Source organism: Coregonus lavaretus (assembly GCF_964263955.1).
Source record: "Coregonus lavaretus genome assembly, chromosome: 33".
In the NCBI taxonomy this organism is placed as follows: Eukaryota; Metazoa; Chordata; class Actinopteri; order Salmoniformes; family Salmonidae; genus Coregonus; species Coregonus lavaretus.
The window spans coordinates 29,383,349-29,405,203 of NC_140020.1; the positions used below are offsets into that span (position 1 = coordinate 29,383,349).

General features: G+C 43.5%; 1 long non-coding RNA gene across 2 annotated transcripts; it reads right to left on the reverse strand.

The window, feature by feature from the left end:
- Positions 1 to 20: 20 nt before the first annotated feature.
- Positions 21 to 13,777, reverse strand: LOC311108817. Of its 2 annotated transcripts, none has more exons than XR_014610550.1 (4): positions 13,441 to 13,777; positions 1,342 to 1,499; positions 691 to 990; positions 21 to 229 (listed from the first exon to the last, which is right to left on the reverse strand). It is a non-coding gene; the product is annotated as an uncharacterized lncRNA (long non-coding RNA). The 2 variants fall into 2 exon arrangements; XR_014610551.1 differs by having other exon boundaries at positions 1,283 to 1,499.
- Between the last annotated feature and the right edge of the window lie 8,078 nt (positions 13,778 to 21,855).

Sequence of the window (21,855 nt, forward strand, 5' to 3'; positions counted from 1 at the left end):
TACTCATTTCACACCAAAAATAAAGGTTTTCTTTACTATACAACATTATAAATATCTACTAACTGTATGAAGGAAATTAGTTCAGTTCAGATAGAATAGAACCTGACTTCAGAGGGTAATTAAGAGAGTTGTAGATGACTTATGTGCCCTCCTCCTGAAGATGACAACCAGAGCTGCGGCCACACACACAGCCCCACTGACACCCAAATCACCCCCGACTGGTTAAGACCTGATGACACAGAGCACACCTGTGTCACTTGAGATCAGCCTGGCTCACAACAAGGAGGTTGAGTGAAAGAGGGACTGACACACAAATGACACAGTACATAGATGAAGCACAATGAGGTACAGTAGTGAAAGTGTTGCCTTGATGAACAGGGTTTGAATTTTACTTAGTAGATTGTTTCTTACCATCGTTTTCCTATTTTTCGTCATTACCATAATTATCAGGTTTAATATTACATTCTTGTTCATTTTTTCCAGAGTAGCATAACAAGGATACCACAGGAGGTTGGTGGCACCTTAATTGGGGAGGACGGGCTCGTGGTAATGGCTGGAGCGGAATAAGTGGAATGGTATCAAATACATCAAACACATGGTTTCCATGTGTTTGATGCCATTACATTCGCTCCGTTACAGCCATTATTATGAGTCGTCCTCCCTCAGCAGCCCCCTGTGAAGAATACGTACCTGAGAATGTAGAGGTGAAGTCAATGGAGTTCTTCACTTTTCCCTTGTCAGTCAGCTGACACATCCACTTCCTGTTGTTGTCCTCCCTCTGGAGTGTCACAGAGTGAGGTCACAGCGAAACCCTCTGACCTGGTATCTGGAGTCTCCCTGCAGCTCACTACCTGTCATCCTCCCAGCTAAGACTAACTGCATGGTCAATGAGTGAGATACTTGTTCCAAGTCCATCAAATGTGTGCTGAGAGCAACTTAAAGTTACTGATCTATTAGGCTTTAGATCTGTCTCTGGTGTGGATGAGGAGACTGGGAGAGACAGAAGAAAAATACAATATTGTGGTAGTTGTACATTTATTGTGTACTACTGTATTGTATATGTTGTATAACTAAGACAACTTTTCGCTCTTGACTTTACTGTAAACAGAAAAACTCACTGGTGAGAATAGACAAATATGTATCATTATCTGTCTCAAATGGGGTTCTGTTGTTTACTCAACAGGTGTAGAGTCCAGCATCTTCAGCTGTGACACTTTGAAGATATAATAATAAATAATAATAATATGCCATTTAGCAGACGCTTTTATCCAAAGCGACTTACAGATATAGAGACTGAGCCTTCACACTCAGTCTCTCAGTTCTCTGTGAGTTATGTCTCACCTCCCCCTTAGAGAAAACTGCAATAGCATTCCCAATCCCAGCTCTGGAGTAAAGCCATGTAGTTGAGGAGCAGTCTTCTGGATCAGCCGTATTGTGACAAGGTAGATGGACATCAACCCCCACATTGACATATTGAGAGAGTTTGTTTCCACTCACACCTAGAAAGTAAGACAAAGTTAATCCATGTAACACAGCATAATAATTTCTCAAATAATTTCATAAAGATTGGATCCATTATAAGTGGTAAATATTCACTGAGTGTACAAAACATTAAGAACACTTTCCTACTATTGAGTTGCACCTAGGGCTGTGGAGGTCATGACATATTGTCAGCCGTTGATTGTCAAGCAAATACCTTCCGGTCTCACAGTAATTTACCGTTAATTAACATAAACACATTTAGCATCTCCTGGCTTCCATGCATAGCCTACAAGCCACTGATGCAGACCTTTGGAACATCTACATGTTAAAAAGTATAATAAATCCATTGAATATAGCCTGCACCATCACAATAAATCCATCATTTATTTTAGACAGGTCTAAAGAAACACTATATGAAGAAAATGTAGTCTATTTCAGAAGAACAGAATAGCATACTCTGAGTGGTCCTTATTTTAGGCCCTGATTTGGCTATGCCATATGGCTGTGGGCTACACTAGTTATTTGCTTAGAATTCCATGGCATTATTTTATAGTATTTTATAGTATGAAGAATACAATTGAACATAGCTGAATAAAATAGAAAGGATGTTTTCTCCAAACGATTTCTGAGGGAGTGCACACATGCAGCTATTCTGTGTTGAGCGGTTAACAAAGGAACAGGTCCTCCTATATGCTTAATTTAGAGTTATTTATGCAACTTTAGTTGTGATACACGTGGCTCTCTCAGATATGACAATTCTTATTAGCCAATGCCCGTCAGGTGATCGGGTTCTTCTCACAGGCATCTATCTAAGCTCTGAAGTAGGCTACAAGTGAAGAGAGACACATCAGGGACGCAACCGCGGCGTCCTTCTTATCGATTTCCGAGGCACATATTGAAGATGTTAGCAGAACTGTCCACATTTACTATTCTTCAGCCAGCAAGATGAGTAAGCCAAACAAACAGCAAAAGCACTAGCCTATGTCAATCTACAATCTCCCATAGTACAAACGTTGACCTATTCTATTGGTCAACTTGTCCTTCTGTGCGAGTAATAAATATTCCAAACATAGTCTGGGACAGTTGTGTGATAAGATAGATCCCAAATTATTACAACCGCTCGCATCAAAAAACGTTTTAAAAGCAATGAGGCTGAAAACACCATTCTCAAAAGTGACCACAAATGCGATTATGCATGTAATGCTTTATTATAAAGGTGTATTTTTATGGTGGAAATTATCTTCCCCATACTTGAAACTCACGCGCTGCGTATGTATGCCAGTTAGGCTCTACACCGGTTGTAAAGTGGATTAATGTGCTTAATTTTAAGAAGTTATTTGGCCACTTTAGTTGTGATACAAACCTTATCAAAACATGAAGTGCATTCGGAAAGTATTCAGACCCCTTGACTTTTTCCACATTTTGTTACGTTACAGCCTTATTCTAAAATGGATTAAATAAATAAAAGTCCTAATGAATTTACACACAACACAGCATAATGACAAAGTGAAAACTGTTTTTTTGACATTTTTGCAAATGTAAAAAATATATATATATACAGTGAGGGAAAAAAGTATTTGATCCCCTGCTGATTTTGTATGTTTGCCCACTGACAAAGAAATGATCAGTCTATAATTGTAATGGTAGGTTTATTTGAACAGTGAGAGACAGAATAACAACAACAAAAATCCAGAAAAACGCATGTCACAAATGTTATAAATTGATTTGCATTTTAATGAGGGAAATAAGTATTTGACCCCCTCTCAATCAGAAAGATTTCTGGCTCCCAGGTGTCTTTTATACAGGTAACGAGCTGAGATTAGGAGCACACTCTTAAAGGGAGTGCTCCTAATCTCAGTTTGTTACCTGTATAAAAGACACCTGTCCACAGAAGCAATCAATCAATCAGATTCCAAACTCTCCACCATGGCCAAGACCAAAGAGCTCTCCAAGAATGTCAGGGACAAGATTGTAGACCTACACAAGGCTGGAATGGGCTACAAGACCATAGCCAAGCAGCTTGGTGAGAAGGTGACAACAGTTGGTGCAATTATTCGCAAATGGAAGAAACACAAAAGAACTGTCAATCTCCCTCGGCCTGGGGCTCCATGCAAGATCTCACCTCGTGGAGTTGCAATGATCATGAGAACGGTGAGGAATCAGCCCAGAACTACACAGGTGGATCTTGTCGATGATCTCAAGGCAGCTGGGACCATAGTCACCAAGAAAACAATTGGTAACACACTACGCCGTGAAGGACTGAAATCCTGCAGCGCCCGCAAGGCCCCCCTGCTCAAGAAAGCACATATACAGGCCCGTCTGAAGTTTGCCAATGAACATCTGAATGATTCAGAGGAGAACTGGGTGAAAGTGTTGTGGTCAGATGAGACAAAAATCGAGCTCTTTGGCATCAACTCAACTCGCCGTGTTTGGAGGAGGAGGAATGCTGCCTATGACCCAAAGAACACCATCCCCACCGTCAAACATGGAGGTGGAAACATTATGCTTTGGGGGTGTTTTTCTGCTAAGGGGACAGGACAACTTCACCGCATCAAAGGGACGATGGACGGGGCCATGTACCGTCAAATCTTGGGTGAGAACCTCCTTCCCTCAGCCAGGGCATTGAAAATGGGTCGTGGATGGGTATTCCAGCATGACAATGACCCAAAACACACGGCCAAGGCCACAAAGGAGTGGCTCAAGAAGAAGCACATTAAGGTCCTGGAGTGACCTAGCCAGTCTCCAGACCTTAATCCCATAGAAAATCTGTGGAGGGAGCTGAAGGTTCGAGTTGCCAAATGTCAGCCTCGACACCTTAATGACTTGGAGAAGATCTGCAAAGAGGAGTAGGACAAAATGACAGATGAAGCCTTTAAACCGGACATTAATCCCATTGTTTGATAACAGCTGGATTTAATCATGATTCATATGAGTAAATATAATGAAAGAAATGTCATCATATTTTGATGCACTGACCATGTCCTCATTGGCTGGTAGGTTGGAGTGGTTTCCTGCATTTAGACCCTACATAAATCAAATTAAAATAGAAACAATGCACAGGATCTAGTAAAAAAAAAACAAGTGAAGATGTATAGCTTGTCTCATGCAATAATGTGTATTTGTGACCCATTCCAGGAAGCTAGGCATACGTGCACGTCACTACTTAACAGGTGAGGCATTTGAACGTAATTTATTTTCTTTTATTTAAATCAAAATGTGTTTTTGGGCCAAAATGCCTTCTGGAACATGTGGACTTTCATGTGCCTTAATAACAAACTTGTATGCCATCTGTAAATACAAATAAAATTGTTAAATTACGAGCCTAGTTGGTTTAGCCACGGAAAAAGACAGAAACCTTCCCACTAGCCATGATTGGCTGAGATAATGGATGGGCTGGATATGCCGAGAGATGAGTTCGAATTGGTATGTCTATAACATGAGCTGCTCAGAATGTGTAGATAATCCTTTCTACATCAGCTTTTTTGAAAGATACATTGCTGCACAGAGATTAGCAGGCGCTATCGACAAAGATAAGTGGGAAAAAGTTGTGATGGACTACTTTCTGGAGGAGGATTGTGCCATTCTGACTCTCTCTGACTCCGAAAATGAATCAGACGATGAATAAATTCCTGATTTACACTACCGGTCATAAGTTTTAGAACACCTACTCATTCAAGGGTTTTTCTTTATTTTTACTATTTTCTACATTGTAGAATAATAGTGAAGACATCAATACTGTGAAATATCACATATGGAATCATGTAGTAACCAAAAAAGTGTTCAACAAATCAAAATATATTTTATATTTGAGATTCCTCAAATAGCCACCCTTTGCCTTGATGACAGCTTTGTACACTCTTGGCATTCTCTCAACCAGCTTCATGAGGTAGTCACCTGGAATGCATTTCAATTAACAGGTGTGCCTTCTTAAAGGTTAATTTGTGGAATTTCTTTCCTTCTTAATGCGTTTGAGCCAATCAGTTGTGGTGGGGGGGGGTATATAGAAGATAGCCCTATTTGGTAAAAGACCAAGTCCATATTATGGCAACAACAGCTCAAATAAGCAAAGAGACTTTACTTTAAGACATGAAGGTCAGTCAATACGGAACATTTCAATAACTTATATAATGTTTCTTCAAGCGCAGTCGCAAAAACCATCAAGCGCTATTATGAAACTGGCTCTCATGAGGACCGCCACAGGAATGGAAGACCCAGAGTGACCTGGCCTCCACAATCCCCTGAGTGCTCAGCATATGTGGGAACTCCTTCAAGACTGTTGGAAAAGCATTCCAGGTGTAGCTGGTTGAGAGAATGTCAAGAGTGTGCAAAGCTGTCATCAAGGTAAAGGGTGGCTATTTGAAGAATCTCAAATATAAAATATATTTTCATTTGTTTTACACTTTTTTGGTTACTACATGACTCCATATATGTTATTTCATAGTTTTGATGTCTTCACTATTATTCTACAAAGTAGAAAATAGTAAAAATTAAGAAAAACCCTTGAATGAGTAGGTGTTCTAAAACTTTTGACCGGTAGTGTAGGTAAAAACATTTTCATTGAACCAGACATATTAGAGTCTTCTGATGACAGTGATAGGGAAGAAACAGCGATCAACACTGTTGTTGTCACAAAAGTTTTAAAATCAGTGGAATGCCCGGTGGAAGCAGAGTATGACTGCAAATGCGGTGGGAGTCGAAAAGAGAACACAGAAAGCTGTTGTATAAAACACCTTTCCACGGATTACATCTTCAAACTAAGGGCAACCATGGCATCCGTGACAGAGAGGGAGAAGCGTCCATTTATGTATACAAGTAAGAGTCTAGCTACATTTTCAGATATTATACGTTTCTAATTTTGTCAGAAAGTTGTTTTCATTGCAAGTTAAAGCTTACTGTTAGCTAGCTAGCTAACGTTAGCTGGCTGGCTCGCTATCTAACATTACGTGTATGAGCTGTGTAGTAATATTATTAGTATCTTAGAAATCCATTTGCATTGCTAGTTATAGCCTAATGTTAGCTAGCTAGCTAACATTGAACCTGAACATTGAACCTGACACCTGACAATAGCAATATAAGATCATTATTTTTCATATAGATTATACTTTACAGATTTCACAGGTATGCTTTTCACATAAATTGAATAATTTTATCCACAGAATGTCACAACAAAAATGTACTTATCAAAATGTATATTATATTTATCAGATACAAAAGGGACCCAAGCAGCCTTAAAACTGCTATTTCAACCATTGTCCTCTCAATCTGACTCACCTCTGTCAGAATGTCTCAGTACAGCAAGTTTCTCACCATACAGTATTGAGTATAGTTTAGCAGACAAATATCCATAGCGACTTACAGTCAGAGGGGCAGTACATTCAACTAAGGTAGATAAAACAACCAAATTCCACAGTCATTGCAAGTAAAAACATTCCTAATTAAAGCAGCTATCAGCTCAATCAGTGCTAGTAAGAAAAGACAAGTGCTCCCGAGTGGCGCAGTGGTCTAAGGCACTGCATCGCAGTGTTAGCTGTGCCACTAGAGATCCTGGTTCGTATCCAGGCTCTGCTGTAGCCGGCCGCAACCAGGAGACCAATGGGGTGGCGCACAATTGGTCCAGGGTAGGGGAGGGAATGGCCGGCAGGGAGGTAGCTCAGTTGGTAGAGCATGGTGTTTGCAACACCAGGGTTGTGGGTTCAATTCCCACGGGGGGCCAGTATGAAAATAAAAAAAGAATAATGTATGCACTAACTGGAAGTCGCTCTGTATAAGAGCGTCTGCTAAATGACGTAAATGCTTAGTGCATGTATTAGTGCTTCCTCTGGCAGGAAATGCATACATTAATTGCACAGCCGTTTTGTAGGAAACAGGGTGAGATTTATTCTCCATTCGTGCCTGCAACCAAGCAGAGCACACAAACAATGAATTTAAACTGATCAATAAGCTCACAGTTCCACGTCACATCAAGAGCTCACCAGCTTGTAGTCCTAAAACCCAGAAATGAGTTACCTCTGGTTTGTTCAGCCATTCCTATTAATGGGTAAAGAATAGGGTTTTGGGATAAACGTAGAAAATTTGGTCTGAGATTACCACAGGTTTAGGAGATCTTATACGTTTGGTTTTATGAGATAATATCAGTCAGTTAACATGACCTTTATGAATTATGAAGCCTTTATGTGCTTTTTTATATTACATTAATGCTTCAAAATTCACAAAAAGTGATGTTAACTGATGAAGATTATCTCACAGAACAAAACTTATCAAATCTTCTAAGCCTGTGTTTACCACAGACCATATTTTCTGCGTTTATCCAAAAACCTTACAAAAACTCCATTCATTTTCCCATAGGCTTTGTCCAACAAACCATGGCGGAGTTAGTGCCTACAAAAAGACGCCATTACTATTGCTCTCTATAGAGGCACTTCCACCCTATTACACTTTGACAGCAGAGTACCACAGGCGGCCGGTGGATGGGCTCATAGTAATGACTGGAACAGAATAAATGGAATGATATCGAACACATCAAACACGTTTGTTTTTTTATACCATTCCATTAACTCCATTCCAGCCATTATTATGAGCTGTCCTCCCCTCAGCAGCCTCCTGTGCAGGGTACATATTTATCAGCTTATAGAAGTGACACATTTTTCCATGTGTTACATTTGGGCTTGTGGTTTAAAGTTCTCAAAAAGGACAGGATTGAGAATGGTTATGTGTTTGCAAACTAAAGATCATTTTCTATTTATCAATCTACTTCCACAGGGTCAAATATTTACTGAATAATAAAGCTTATGTGATGAAGCAATATAAACAGAGTTGTAGGTGTTTGGTTAACGGTTAATGGTTAATGGATATTGATCTTCAGCAGCCTCTAGTGGCTGCTGTGTGATACAACCTTTACTTTCAAATAAATTAATCAAAATGATTTTGTTTAATCACTGTCTGTCTCATTGTCCAGGTACCAGCAATGTTGTTGAGTTGCCCATCAGTCACATCATGCTCTTCATGGCACTGACCATCATGGTTGCCATAGTCACCATTTACACAACCAGGAGGAACCATGTGTGTTGTTTTGTTCTCTGTATAGAAGAAGCATCTGGTATTGAGCTCCAGCATGGTCCTGGAGGAATGACCCCAAGTTTTTTACTCTTCTCCCTGTGCTGGACTATAGACTTTCAAACTGTCTAAGGCTTTATTGATTGAGTAACAGAGGTTATCTTTTTTTTTTACAGCTGATGTGAATCTATGATAGCACATAGTGTGCTTGAAGATGACTTCATAGTTCTATTCTCATCTTTTAGTATATTTTTCACACACTTTTTTATTGCATGCAGTAGGGATGCAGACATCAATTAAGCAAAGCATGGTTGATGTGTGAATGATATGTTTGGTGTTTATTATGTCCATTGTGATGTGCATTGTTTTCGGCGGTGCCGGGTGTAGCACGAAGCTAGCTAGCTAGCCGTTTTTCGAACAGAGTCAACACAGTAGCCATTGTGTGCTGTACTGTGGCAGCTAAATACAAAATATTTGTGCTAGCTAGCCAACGTTTAATTATTGCTGCGTTATGAAAGGAACTAGACACGGACACGAATTATCCGTTTAGTGTGTTAACACACTATTGGTGGTTTGTTGTGACCATGTGTTGGTGCTAAACTGTGTGTTATTGGATGCTAGCATGCTAGTTAGCTATGGTGTCATAGTTAGCTAGCTGAATAAAGTGGGTTGAGTCCATTCCTTGAAACATTGAACCGCTGTGGTTCACAACAATTCTGATTTCTAAAGGTGGAAGTTGGGAGAGTTTTTGTTCGGGTGGTTCAGTGAAACAATTATAGTTTCTGAGGTGGAAGTTTTGGTGAGGGAGGCCCTGCTCTCTCCTCTCCCAGATGTTTAGTTCATTTCATTCCGATCTCCTCTGCATTATTGTAGCCATTTGCTACAGCCTGTCAACTATGCCTCTGCCTATCCCTGTTCTCTCCTCTCTGCACAGGCTACACAAACGCCTCACACCGCGTGGCTGCTGCCTCTCTAACCTGGTGGTCCCTGCACGCACCCCACACCTGGAGTTCCAGGTCTCAGGCAGCCTCTGGAACTGCCGTTCTGCTGCCAACAAAGCTGACTTCATCCCAGCCTATGCTAACCTCCAGTCCCTCGACTTCCTGGCGCTGACGGAAACATGGATTACCACTGAAAACACTGCTACTCCTACTGCTCTCTCCTCGTCTGACCATGTGTTCTCACATACCCCGAGAGCATCTGGTCAGAGGGGTGGTGGCACAGGAATCCTCATCTCTCCCAAGTGGACATTCTCAATTTTTCCCCTAACCCATCTGTCTATCTCCTCATTTGAATTCCATGCTGTCACAGTCACTAGCCCATTTAAGCTTAATATCCTTGTCATCTATCGCCCTCCAGGTTCCCTTGGAGAGTTCATCAATGAGCTTGACGCCTTGATAAGTTCCTTTCCTGAGGATGGCTCACCCCTCACAGTTTTGGGGGATTTCAACCTCCCTACGTCCACATTTGACTCATTTCTCTCTGCCTCCTTCTTTCCACTCCTCTCCTCTTTTGACCTCACCCTCTCACCGTCCCCCCCTACTCACAAGGCAGGCAATACGCTTGACCTCATCTTTACTAGATGCTGCTCTTCTACTAATCTCACTGCAACTCCCCTCCATGTCTCCGACCACTACTTTGTTTCCTTTTCTCTCTCGCTCTCCTCCAACACTACTCACTCTGCCCCTACACAGATGGTAATGCGCCGCCACAACCTTCGCTCTCTCTCTCCCACTACTCTCTCCTCTTCCATCCTATCATCTCTTCCCTCTGCTCAATCCTTCTCCCTCCAATCTCCTGATTCTGCCTCCTCAACCCTCCTCTCCTCCCTTTCTGCATCCTTTGACTCTCTGTGTCCCCTATCCTCCCGGCCGGCTCGGTCCTCCCCTCCAGCTCCGTGGCTTGATGACTCATTGCGAGCTCACAGAACAGAGCTCCGGGCAGCGGAGCGGAAATGGAAGAAAACTAAACTCCCTGCCGACCTGGCATCTTTTCACTCCCTCCTCTCTACATTTTCTTCATCTGTTTCTGCTGCTAAGGCCACTTTCTACCACTCTAAATTCCAAGCATCTGCCTCTAACCCTAGGAAGCTCTTTGCCACATTTTCCTCCCTGCTGAATCCCCCCCCCCCCCCCCCCCCCCCCCTCCTCTCTCTCTGTGGATGACTTCGTCAACCACTTTGAAAAGAAGGTTGACGACATCCGATCCTCGTTTGTTAAGTCTAATGACACTGCTGGTCCTACTCACACTGTCCTACCCTATGCTTTGACTTCTTTCTCCCCTCTCTCTCCAGATAAAATCCTGCGACTTGTGACTGCAGGCCGCCCAACAACCTGCCCGCTTGACCCCATCCCCTCCTCTCTTCTCCAGACCATCTCCGGTGACCTTGTCCCCTACCTCACCTCGCTGATCAACTCATCCTTGACCGCTGGCCATGTCCCTTCCGTCTTCAAGAGAGCGAGAGTTGCACCCCTTCTCAAAAAACCAACACTCGATCCCACTGATGTCAACAACTACAGACCAGTATCCCTTCTTTCTTTTCTTTCCAAAACTATTGAGCGTGCCGTCTTTAGCCAACTCTCTTGCTATCTCTCTCAGAATGACCTTCTTGATCCAAACCAGTCAGGTTTCAGGACTGGTCATTCAACTGAGACTGCTCTTCTCTGTGTCACGGAGGCTCTCCGCACTGCTAAAGCTAACTCTCTCTCCTCTGCTCTTGTCCTTCTAGACCTGTCTGCTGCCTTTGATACTGTGAACCATCAGATCCTCCTCTCCACCCTCTCCGAGCTGGGCATCTCCGGCGCAGATGCATCTCCGTGCACAGATGTCTCGTGCACACTGTCCCGTGCACACTGCCTAGCGTGCCCTGAGATGTCCCAGATCTGTGACCACCACACTCTTATGACTCCAGTCACCTGATGTTCAGCCTCTGGTTCTGTTCTACCTACAGATAGTGATGCTGTCACTGCCTCTGATGGTTCAGTGAGTGGGGGACATTTTACATCCCCTGCCTCTCTAAATGACAATGATTTGCATATACAGGTACAGAGCACTGTTTCTCAAACTCACTGCTCTTGTCCTTCTAGACCTGTCTGCTGCCTTTGATACAGTGAACCATCAGATCCTCCTCTCCACCCTCTCCGAGCTGGGCATCTCCGGCGCGGCTCACTCCTGGATTGCGTCCTACCTGACCGGTCGCTCCTACCAAGTGGCGTGGCGAGAAGCTGTCTCCGCACCACGTGCTCTCACCACTGGTGTCCCCCAGGGCTCAGTTCTAGGCCCTCTCCTATTCTCCCTATACACCAAGTCACTTGGCTCTGTCATATCCTCACATGGCCTCTCCTATCATTGCTACGCTGACGATACACAACTAATCTTCTCCTTTCCCCCTTCTGATAACCAGGTGGCGAATCGCATCTCTGCATGTCTGGCAGACATATCAGTATGGATGACGGATCACCACCTCAAGCTGAACCCTGGCAAGACGGAGCTGCTCTTCCTCCCGGGGAAGGACTGCCCGTTCCATGATCTCGCCATCACGGTTGACAACTCCGTTGTGTCCTCCTCCCAGAGTGCGAAGAGCCTTGGCGTGACCCTGGACAACACCCTGTCGTTCTCCGCTAACATCAAGGCGGTGACCCGATCCTGCAGGTTCATGCTCTACAACATTCGGAGAGTACGACCCTGCCTTACACAGGAAGCGGCACAGGTCCTAATCCAGGCACTTGTCATCTCCCGTCTGGATTACTGCAACTCGCTGTTGGCTGGCCTCCCTGCCTGTGCCATTAAACCCCTACAACTCATCCAGAATGCCGCATCCCGTCTGGTGTTCAACCTTCCCAAGTTCTCTCACGTCACCCCCCTCCTCCGCACACTCCACTGGCTTCCAGTTGAAGCTCGCATCCGTTACAAGACCATGGTGCTTGCCTATGGAGCAGTGAGGGGAACGGCACCTCCGTACCTTCGGGCTCTGATCAGTCCCTACACCCAAACGAGGGCATTGCGTTCATCCACCTCTGGCCTGCTGGCTCCCCTTCCTCTGCGGAAGCATAGTTCCCGCTCAGCCCAGTCAAAACTGTTCGCTGCTCTGGCACCCCAATGGTGGAACAAGCTCCCTCACGACGCCAGGACAGCGGAGTCACTCACCACCTTCCGGAGACATTTGAAACCCCACCTCTTTAAGGAATACCTGGGATAGGATAAAGTAATCCTTCTACCCCCCCCCCCCCCCCCCCCCAAAAAAAAAAAAAAAAAAAGTGTAAAGTGGTTATCCCACTGGCTATAGGGTGATAGCACCAATTTGTAAGTCGCTCTGGATAGGAGCGTCTGCTAAATGACGTAAATGTGCCCTTGAGCAAGGCACTTAACCCTAATTGCTCCTGTAAATCGCTCTGGATAAGAGCGTCTGCTAAATGACTAAAATGTAAATGTAATGTGCATGAAGTCAGCATATTCCTCGGTTTTGTTCATTCATATGTTTTTGGGCCTTAGCAGATTTTAAATTAGCACAATACTTTTTCTAAGTATTTTATTGAATCTGTTACTGTTTTAAAATATATTTTGTAACTAATAAAAATACAATATTTCAAACTGTTAGTTACAGGTGTTTTTACTTTACACTTCCACAATGTATGGTAAACCATGCATAATTTACCTTAATTCATTTTTTACAACCTAGCCAGCAGCACAGATAGGCCCAGGCTAGACTACTTTTGTATCCTAGAAACATCAACAAATGACCGTCAGAGATGTTCCGTTATCTACTCTGACTTTCATTGAAAAACTATTCAAATGTAGGGCAATTTGATGCACTTAAAGGTTTAAGTTATTTCCATTGACATTGCAAAGGAATGTAGCCTACACCCCTTCTTCGAAATGACGCTACAGACTGGGATACTTACTCACTTTATCACCGTTACCTGCAGCTGAGTTTCTCGCCGGGCGCGGTGGCGCGTGCCTGTAATCCAAGTCACTGGGAGGCTGAGGTTGGTGGATCGAATGAGCTGAGGAGCTCTGGGCTGCAGCGCGGTATGTCGAACGGGTGTCCGCACTAAGTTTGGTATCGATATGGTGTTCCTGGGGGAGCCCGGGACCACCAGGTCGTCTAAGGAGGGGTGTACCGGCCCAGATCGGAAACGAAGCAGGTCAAAGCCCCCGTGCCGTCCAGTAGTGGGATAGCGTCTGTGAGTACACGCTGCAGTGCAGCCTTGGCAAGACATCGATACCCAATCTTTTTTATTAGTAAAAAATATATATACTTCACGGTCGGCAGCTGCATTTGCAATACAATACTCACGTGAGTTTCTTCCCCCTACCTCTGCGGAAGCACAGTTCCCGCTCAGCCCAGTCAAAACTGTTCACTGCTCTGGCACCCCAATGGTGGAACAAGCTCCCTCACGACGCCAGGACAGCGGAGTCACTCACCACCTTCCGGAGACACTTGAAACCCCACCTCTTTAAGGAATACCTGGGATAGGATAAAGTAATCCTACTACACCCCCCCCCCCCCCCCAAAAAAAGTATTTTGAATGATTTTATTTAGACAGGAGTCATTATATAATTTTAGGAAAACATCAATTTACTTTAGGAGAAGCTAGCATTCGAACAGAGCACAGTGCACCCGCAAACTTTCCTTTCTAATTTGCAAGTGGCTGAAACCAGAGGTCTGTATATAATGACGAGATGCTCATGTCTCTGCCCTAACTATTCGAGTCGTTGTCCTAAAGGCGGGAATGCAGGCGACAAGTTTAGGTCTGCATATTATGCCCATAGAAATGCATTGGATTTATTCAGGACAGATTTTGGAGAGAGTGAGCCCTCTCACTTCACCTCTTCCTCTCTGCTGAAACTAGCGAGCGAAACAGCGACAGTTTGTAGACCATGTACAGTATCTGATGCTGTCTGGTCAGAAAAAGTATGAAATGCCATACTCCTTTTGTCCAGATAGCATCAGATACATGGTCTACACATACGGAGACAGAGGGGCGCCCTTTCACTCGCTCGGATGCTTTATCTGAGATTGATGTGTCTTTCTGTCGACGCGCGTCTCGGTCAAATAAATTATACATTTTATTTGGACGGGCAAGGAGGTACAGTAGGGCGGGCCAGCCCCCCTGGGGCCCGCCCCCCTAGGGCCCACCCATAATGTTGGCCCTGTTTAGTATGATATGTTACATTTCATATGGTATGTATTAATTTGTGTATGTCCATCACCCATTTCGTATTATACACTGCTCAAAAAAATTAAGGGAACACTTAAATAACACATCCTAGATCTGAATTAATGAAATAATCTTATTAAATACTTTTTTCTTTACATAGTTGAATGTGCTGACAACAAAATCACACAAAAATTATCAATGGAAATCAAATTTATCAACCCATGGAGGTCTGGATTTGGAGTCACCCTCAAAATTAAAGTGTAAAACCACACTACAGGCTGATCCAACTTTGATGTAATGTCCTTAAAACAAGTCAAAATGAGGCTCAGTAGTGTGTGTGGCCTCCACGTGCCTGTATGACCTCCCTACAACGCCTTGGCATGCTCCTGATGAGGTGGCGGATGGTCTCCTGAGCAGGGGCGGTGTGTTCAATAGGGCGATATGGGCGACGCACTGCCAAACGGGAAAAGGAAGGGATTTTTTTTCTAATCAATTATATCACGGCAACAGTAGTTATCAGTGTTGTAATCTAGACGTCTGATCTGCCACAGTGCCACTAAATGTCCAATCAGGCTAAAGTCGTGCTTCAAATGGCCCCCCCCCCTTTTGGGGCGATTTCAGTCAGGTTGAAAATCGCCCAGAAGTCTGTCATAGACTCCCATGTAAAATCTATTTTTTTCAAATATCAGAGCTTTCAATACAATCTCTATGGGTTTCTGAGGGCTTGCACTTACGCGCTTTCGTCATACGTAACATATAACCATGAACGTAACTAAGAAAAGAGCGGGTAGCAGCGTCAATCAATTCACTACTTCTATCAAAATGGCTAGGCTTCAGTGCAACTCGATTGTGTCTTTGAAAGAAGTTCCTTTTTGTCGGCGAACAAATGAAGATAAATTGGCAACGAAACAATTAGGACCTCCCAGACCAAATTTAATAATTCAACAGGTTTCTACTAAAGGGGGGAAGTCCTACACCCGAGGATTTTCCAAAAATTGGTACGAACGAAAAACCTGGCTAGCAGGCTGCGATGTAGCTAATGCAGTCTTCTGCTACCCCCTGCTTACTCTTTCACCCTGAAGGCGGCACGGCAGACAGCACCGCTTGGACAGCGACTGGTGTGTAACGGACATGCACCATCTTTCAGGAAAGATTAAGAAACATGAGCTGTCAAAGACCCACATGGATAGCTGTTTGAGATTGTCTGCTTTGGGGAGAGTGAACATTCCCACTCAACTGGATGAGGGATACAGGCTAGCTGTCCGCCGCCACAACGATGAGGTTAGTGTTGATAATCACAAGTTTACTGGAGAACTGAAACTGACAAGGCTGACAAGATAGGACCCTTTTGTCCATTGTTATTGGATAGGAACAGAACTTATAACCAGCTCCTGACCTAAATAGATCTTAGCACAACATTTTACTCAACATATCATATTCCATATTCACTATAACAAATATATTTACTACGACATTAGCAAGAACCGCCACATCCTCAGCCGGCTAATCCAGTGTGTGAAGTTTTGCGGAGTGTTTGAGTTAGCTTTGCGAGGCAAAGATGAAACTGAGGGCTCCACCAACCCTGGTAAGCCAACATTTTTGAGATCAGTCAATAAATGCTTCTGGTATTGACTTATATGCTGCCCCTGTCTTCATGTTGTTGCTGGACATATCTTTTTTAAAATGTGTGTAGGTCACCTAAATCATCAGAAAAATTGCCCCCCCTGAGAATTTTTTCAGGAGCCGCCACTGCTCCTGAGGGATCTCCTCCCAGACCTGGACTAAAGCATCCGCCAACTCCTGGATAGTCTGTGGTGCAACGTGGCGTTGGTGGATGGAGCGAGACATGATGTCCCAGATGTGCTCAATTGGATTCAGGTCTGGGGAACGGGCGGGCCAGTCCATAGCATCAATGCCTTCCTCTTGCAGGAACTGCTGACACACTCCAGCCACATGAGGTGTAGCATTGTCTTGCATTAGGAGGAACCCAGGGCCAACCGCACCAGCATATGCTCTCACAAGGGGTCTGAGGATCTCATCTCGGTACCTAATGGCAGTCAGGCTACCTCTGGCGAGCACATGGAGGGCTGTGCGGCCCCCCAAAGAAATGCCACCCCATACCATGACTGACCAACCGCCAAACCGGTCATGCTGGAGGATGTTGCAGGCAGCAGAACGTTCTCCACGGCGTCTCCAGACTCTGTCACGTCTGTCACATGTGCTCAGTGTGAACCTGCTTTCATCTATGAAGAGCACAGGGCGCCAGTGGCGAATTTGCCAATCTTGGTGTTCTCTGGCAAATGCCAAACGTCCTGCACGGTGTTGGGCTGTAAGCACAACCCCCACCTGTGGACGTCGGGCCCTCATACCACCCTCATTGAGTCTGTTTCTGACCGTTTGAGCAGACACATGCACATTTGTGGCCTGATGGAGGTCATGTTGCAGGGCTCTGGCAGTGCTCCTCCTGCTCCTCCTTGCACAAAGGCGGAGGTAGCGGTCCTGCTGCTGGGTTGTTGCCCTCCTACGGCCTCCTCCACGTCTCCTGATGTACTGGCCTGTCTCCTGGTAGCGCCTCCATGCTCTGGACACTACGCTGACAGACACAGCAAACCTTCTTGCCACAGCTCGCATTGATGTGCCATCCTGGATGAGCTGCACTACCTGAGCCACTTGTGTGGGTTGTAGACTCCGTCTCATGCTACCACTAGAGTGAAAGCACCGCCAGCATTCAAAAGTGACCAAAACATCAGCCAGGAAGCATAGGAATTTATTTTTTTGAGCAGTGTATGTTACGAATTACAATTCGTATTATATGTGACGAATTTGCAAAAACATACAATATGTTATGAATTAGCCAAACGTATGATACAGTATCTCACAAAAGTGAGTACACCCCTCACATTTTCGTAAATATTTGAGTATATCTTTTCATGTGACAACACTGAAGAAATGACACTTTGCTACAATGTAAAGTAGTGACAGCTTGTATAACAGTGTACATTTGCTGTCCCCTCAAAATAACACAACACACAGCCATTAATGTCTAAACCGCTGGCAACAAAAGTGAGTACACCCCTAAATGAAAATGTCCAAATTGGGCCCAATTAGCCATTTTCCCTCCCCGGTGTCATGTGACTCGTTAGTGTTACAAGGTCTCAGGTGTAAATGGGGAGCAGGTGTGTTAAATTGTGTCATCGCTCTCACACTCCCTCATACTGGTCACTGGAAGTTCAACATGGCAAAGAACTCTCTGAGGATCTGAAAAAAATAATTGTTGCTCTACATGAAGATGGCCTGGACTATAAGAAGATTGCCAAGACCCTGAATCTGAGCTGCAGCACGGTGGCCAAGACCATACAGCGGTTTAACAGGACAGGTTCCACTCAGAACAGGCCTCGCCATGGTCGACCAAATAAGTTGAGTGCACGTGCTCAGCGTCATATCCAGAGGTTGTCTTTGGGAAATAGACGTATGAGTGCTGCCAGCATTGCTGCAGAGGTTGAAGGGGTGGGGGGGTCAGCCTGTCAGTGCTCAGACCATACGCTGCACACTGCATCAAATTGGTCTGCATGGCTGTCATCCCAAAAGGAAGCCTCTTCTAAAGATGATGCACAAGAAAGCCCGCAAACAGTTTGCTGAAGACAAGCAGACTAAGGACATGGATTACTGGAACCATGTCCTGTGGTCTGATGAGACCAATATACACTTATTTGGTTCAGATGGTGTCAAGCGTGTGTGGCGGCAACCAGGTGAGGAGTACAAAGACAAGTGTGTCTTGCCTACAGTCAAGCATGGTGGTGGGAGTGTCATGGTCTGGGGCTGCATGAGTGCTGCCGGCAGTGGGGAGCTACAGTTCATTGAGGGAACCATGAATGCCAACATGTACTGTGTCATACTGAAGCAGAGCATGATCCCCTCCCTTCGGAGACTGGGACGCAGGGCAGTATTCCAACATGATAACGACCCCAAACACACCTCCAAGACGACCACTGCCTTGCTAAAGAAGCTGAGGGTAAAGGTGATGGACTGGCCATGCATGTCTCCAGACCTAACCCCTATTGAGCATCTGTGGGGCATCCTCAAATGGAAGGTGGAGGAGTGCAAGGTCTCTAACATCCACCAGCTCTGTGATGTCGTCATGGAGGAGTGGAAGAGGACTCCAGTGGCAACCTGTGAAGCTCTGGTGAACTCAATGCCCAAGAGGGTTAAGGCAGTGCTGGAAAATGATGGTGGCCACACAAAATATTGACACTTTGGGCCCAATTTGGACATTTTCACTTAGGGGTGTACTCACTTTTGTTGCCAGCGGTTTAGACATTAATGGCTGTGTGTTGTGTTATTTTGAGGGGACAGCAAATGTACACTGTTATACAAGCTGTACACTCACTACTTTACATTGTAGCAAAGTGTCATTTCTTCAGTGTTGTCACATGAAAAGATATACTCAAATATTTACAAAAATGTGAGGGGTGTACTCACTTTTGTGAGATACTGTATGTTGCGAATTCTACCTAGGTGGCTAGGTGGCTAACATTATCTAGGCTAGGGTTTAGGGTTAAGTTTAGGAGAAGGGTTAGCTAAAAGGGTTAAGGTTAGGGGAAGGTTTAGCTAACATGCTAAGTAGTTGGGGGACAACATGTTTATTGTTGCCTTGCTATTAGTTAGTAAGATGCAGTATGAAAATAAAACACTTGTTTTATCGTTTATTGATTTTCACATTTTCTACAAGTCACCTTGATGTACCAACGCTGGCTAAGCATAATTTGTTTGTTACAAAAATATCAGTGTCTCCATCTTTTGAGTTTGCAACAGCAAACCTCACATGATAAGAGAAAGAGACCTTGAAGAACATTGAAGACACCACAACTAATTGACATTGAAAAATATAGGTTTTATATTTACATTTAAATGATCTATCAGATTATCAGACATATCTGGTACATATTGCATCTTCCCACAAAGCTAGAGTCCAAATGATTTGTAATTGCCAGTTAACTTTAGCCTCTATTGTGTCTAGGACTGAAGGAGTATGAGAACATTGAAATGAATACAATTAAGCACAATAAAACATTATGGTGACATATAAAATAGGTTAAAAGTAACAATTAGCACTGGCAAATCTGATTGGCAAACTGAATGTCACTCAGCAATCTTTTTTTCCCATTACCCCACAACCATAATCCCAATTCAGTAGACCGCAGGACAGCAGTATTATAAGGGTTGAGACTGTTTTATCAAACCAGCAAATAACCCCTAACCAACCAAAATGTATCGAATAGGATCTCTGGTCGTTACAGGTGTATAGTACATGTTTATTATCCTCCTGGTAAAAGTCAGAGACCATTTTGTGGGAAAACATTGCTACATTCAACAATTCAGTACATAAAGTGCATTCGGAAAGTATACAGACCCCTTGACTTTTTCCACATTTTGTTACGTTACAGCCTTATTCTAAAGTGGATTACATTGTTTTTTCCCCTCATCAATCTACACACAATACCCCATAATGACAAAGGTTTTTAGAAATGTTTGCACATTTATATAAAAAAAACACAGGAAATATCACATTTACATAAATATTCAGACCTTTTACTCAGTACTTAGTTGAATTGAGTCTTCTTGGGTATGAGGCTACAAGCTTGGCACACCTGTATTTGGGGAGTTTCTCCCATTCTTCTCTGCACATTTTAAATGCAAATCCTAAATGTGGAAAAAGGGAAGGAGTCTGAATACTTTCCGAATGGACTGTATGATGTCATAGTGGATATGTTAGATAATGCCATTATGATGTCATAGAAGCTCTTTTAAAGAATGTCACTGTGATGTCATTTTTGGATTTTCCTGAATCCTTTGTTTCAGAAGGTTATGACAGTGATCGTTCTTTACAGCAGCAATACACTAGAGACAATTCAGTGTGTGTGTTCTTCCCCCCTTACAGACACATGGATATTGTGTGTCAATGCTATCATAGGTCCACAGATGTGTATAGCCTACTATATGAATACCCTCATTCAAGAACAGCATACAAATGTTCCCATCATACATATAGGAGAGAAATCTGTGGAAATACTACTCAGTTGCTCACAAAGCAGTAAGAAATATACATCAACGCCCCATTACAAATACTCTAAAATGGCAGGAGGTAACAGATATACTAAAGGATACAGGATGAGGAGAGCCAATGGGTTATCAGTCCAAGAGACAACTAGATTAGTTAACAGCAACGACAGTAACATTCAGGCAAAAACAAATAAATACTACTACTACTACTACTACTAATAATAATAATAATAATAATAATTCTGATACTGATCAAACATGCATAAAGGTGCACACACAAAAATCCTCACTCCAGCATTTGCAATATTTACAGAGAAATTTAGCCAATCACATCTTTAAAAACAAAAATAAAACTAATCTCACATTTATACACAAGTATAACATCAAAGACACAACTTCACATTATTTCCGTAAAACAAATCCCATCCAAAAACAAAACACACAATTATTGCCAACTCTTTGATTCACACTTGTGTTTCAAACAAAACATCACATTCTGGGCATTCCTTCAGCATTCAGATATCGCTCAGGTACAGTAAACTGTATGTTGTGTTTCAGTTCGGACATGAGAAGTGCTTTAGTTCAACTACTACTCTACATATAAGTCTCCTTAGAGGCCAAAGTAGACTACTGAATAGTTACTGTGCAAGGAGGACAGAGCTATACAAGGATAAACTGCACAATCAGACCATTAACAACAGCTGGTGCGAAATTTCTAATATTAAGGAAGTCTCGAGGATCTGCTCGCCTGAGTTAGAATACCTCATGATAAGTTGTAGTATTTTTCGTAGCTGTCTATTTACCACCTGCACTTCCTGATGGGCCTCCCCCAGGTGGTGAGGGTAGTAAACAACACATCCGCCACGCTGACCCTCAATACGGGGGCGCCACACACACACAGTGTTGTACAACTAACCTTGTGGGGACACACAATTCAGTCCCATTCAAAATCCTATTCTCCCTAACCCTAAACCTAACCCATACCCTAACCTGAAAACCTAACCTTAATCCTAACCCTAAAACTAACCCTAGCTCCTAAACCTAATTCTAACCCTAACACTAATTCTTAACCCTAAACAGCCTAGAAATAGCATTTGAC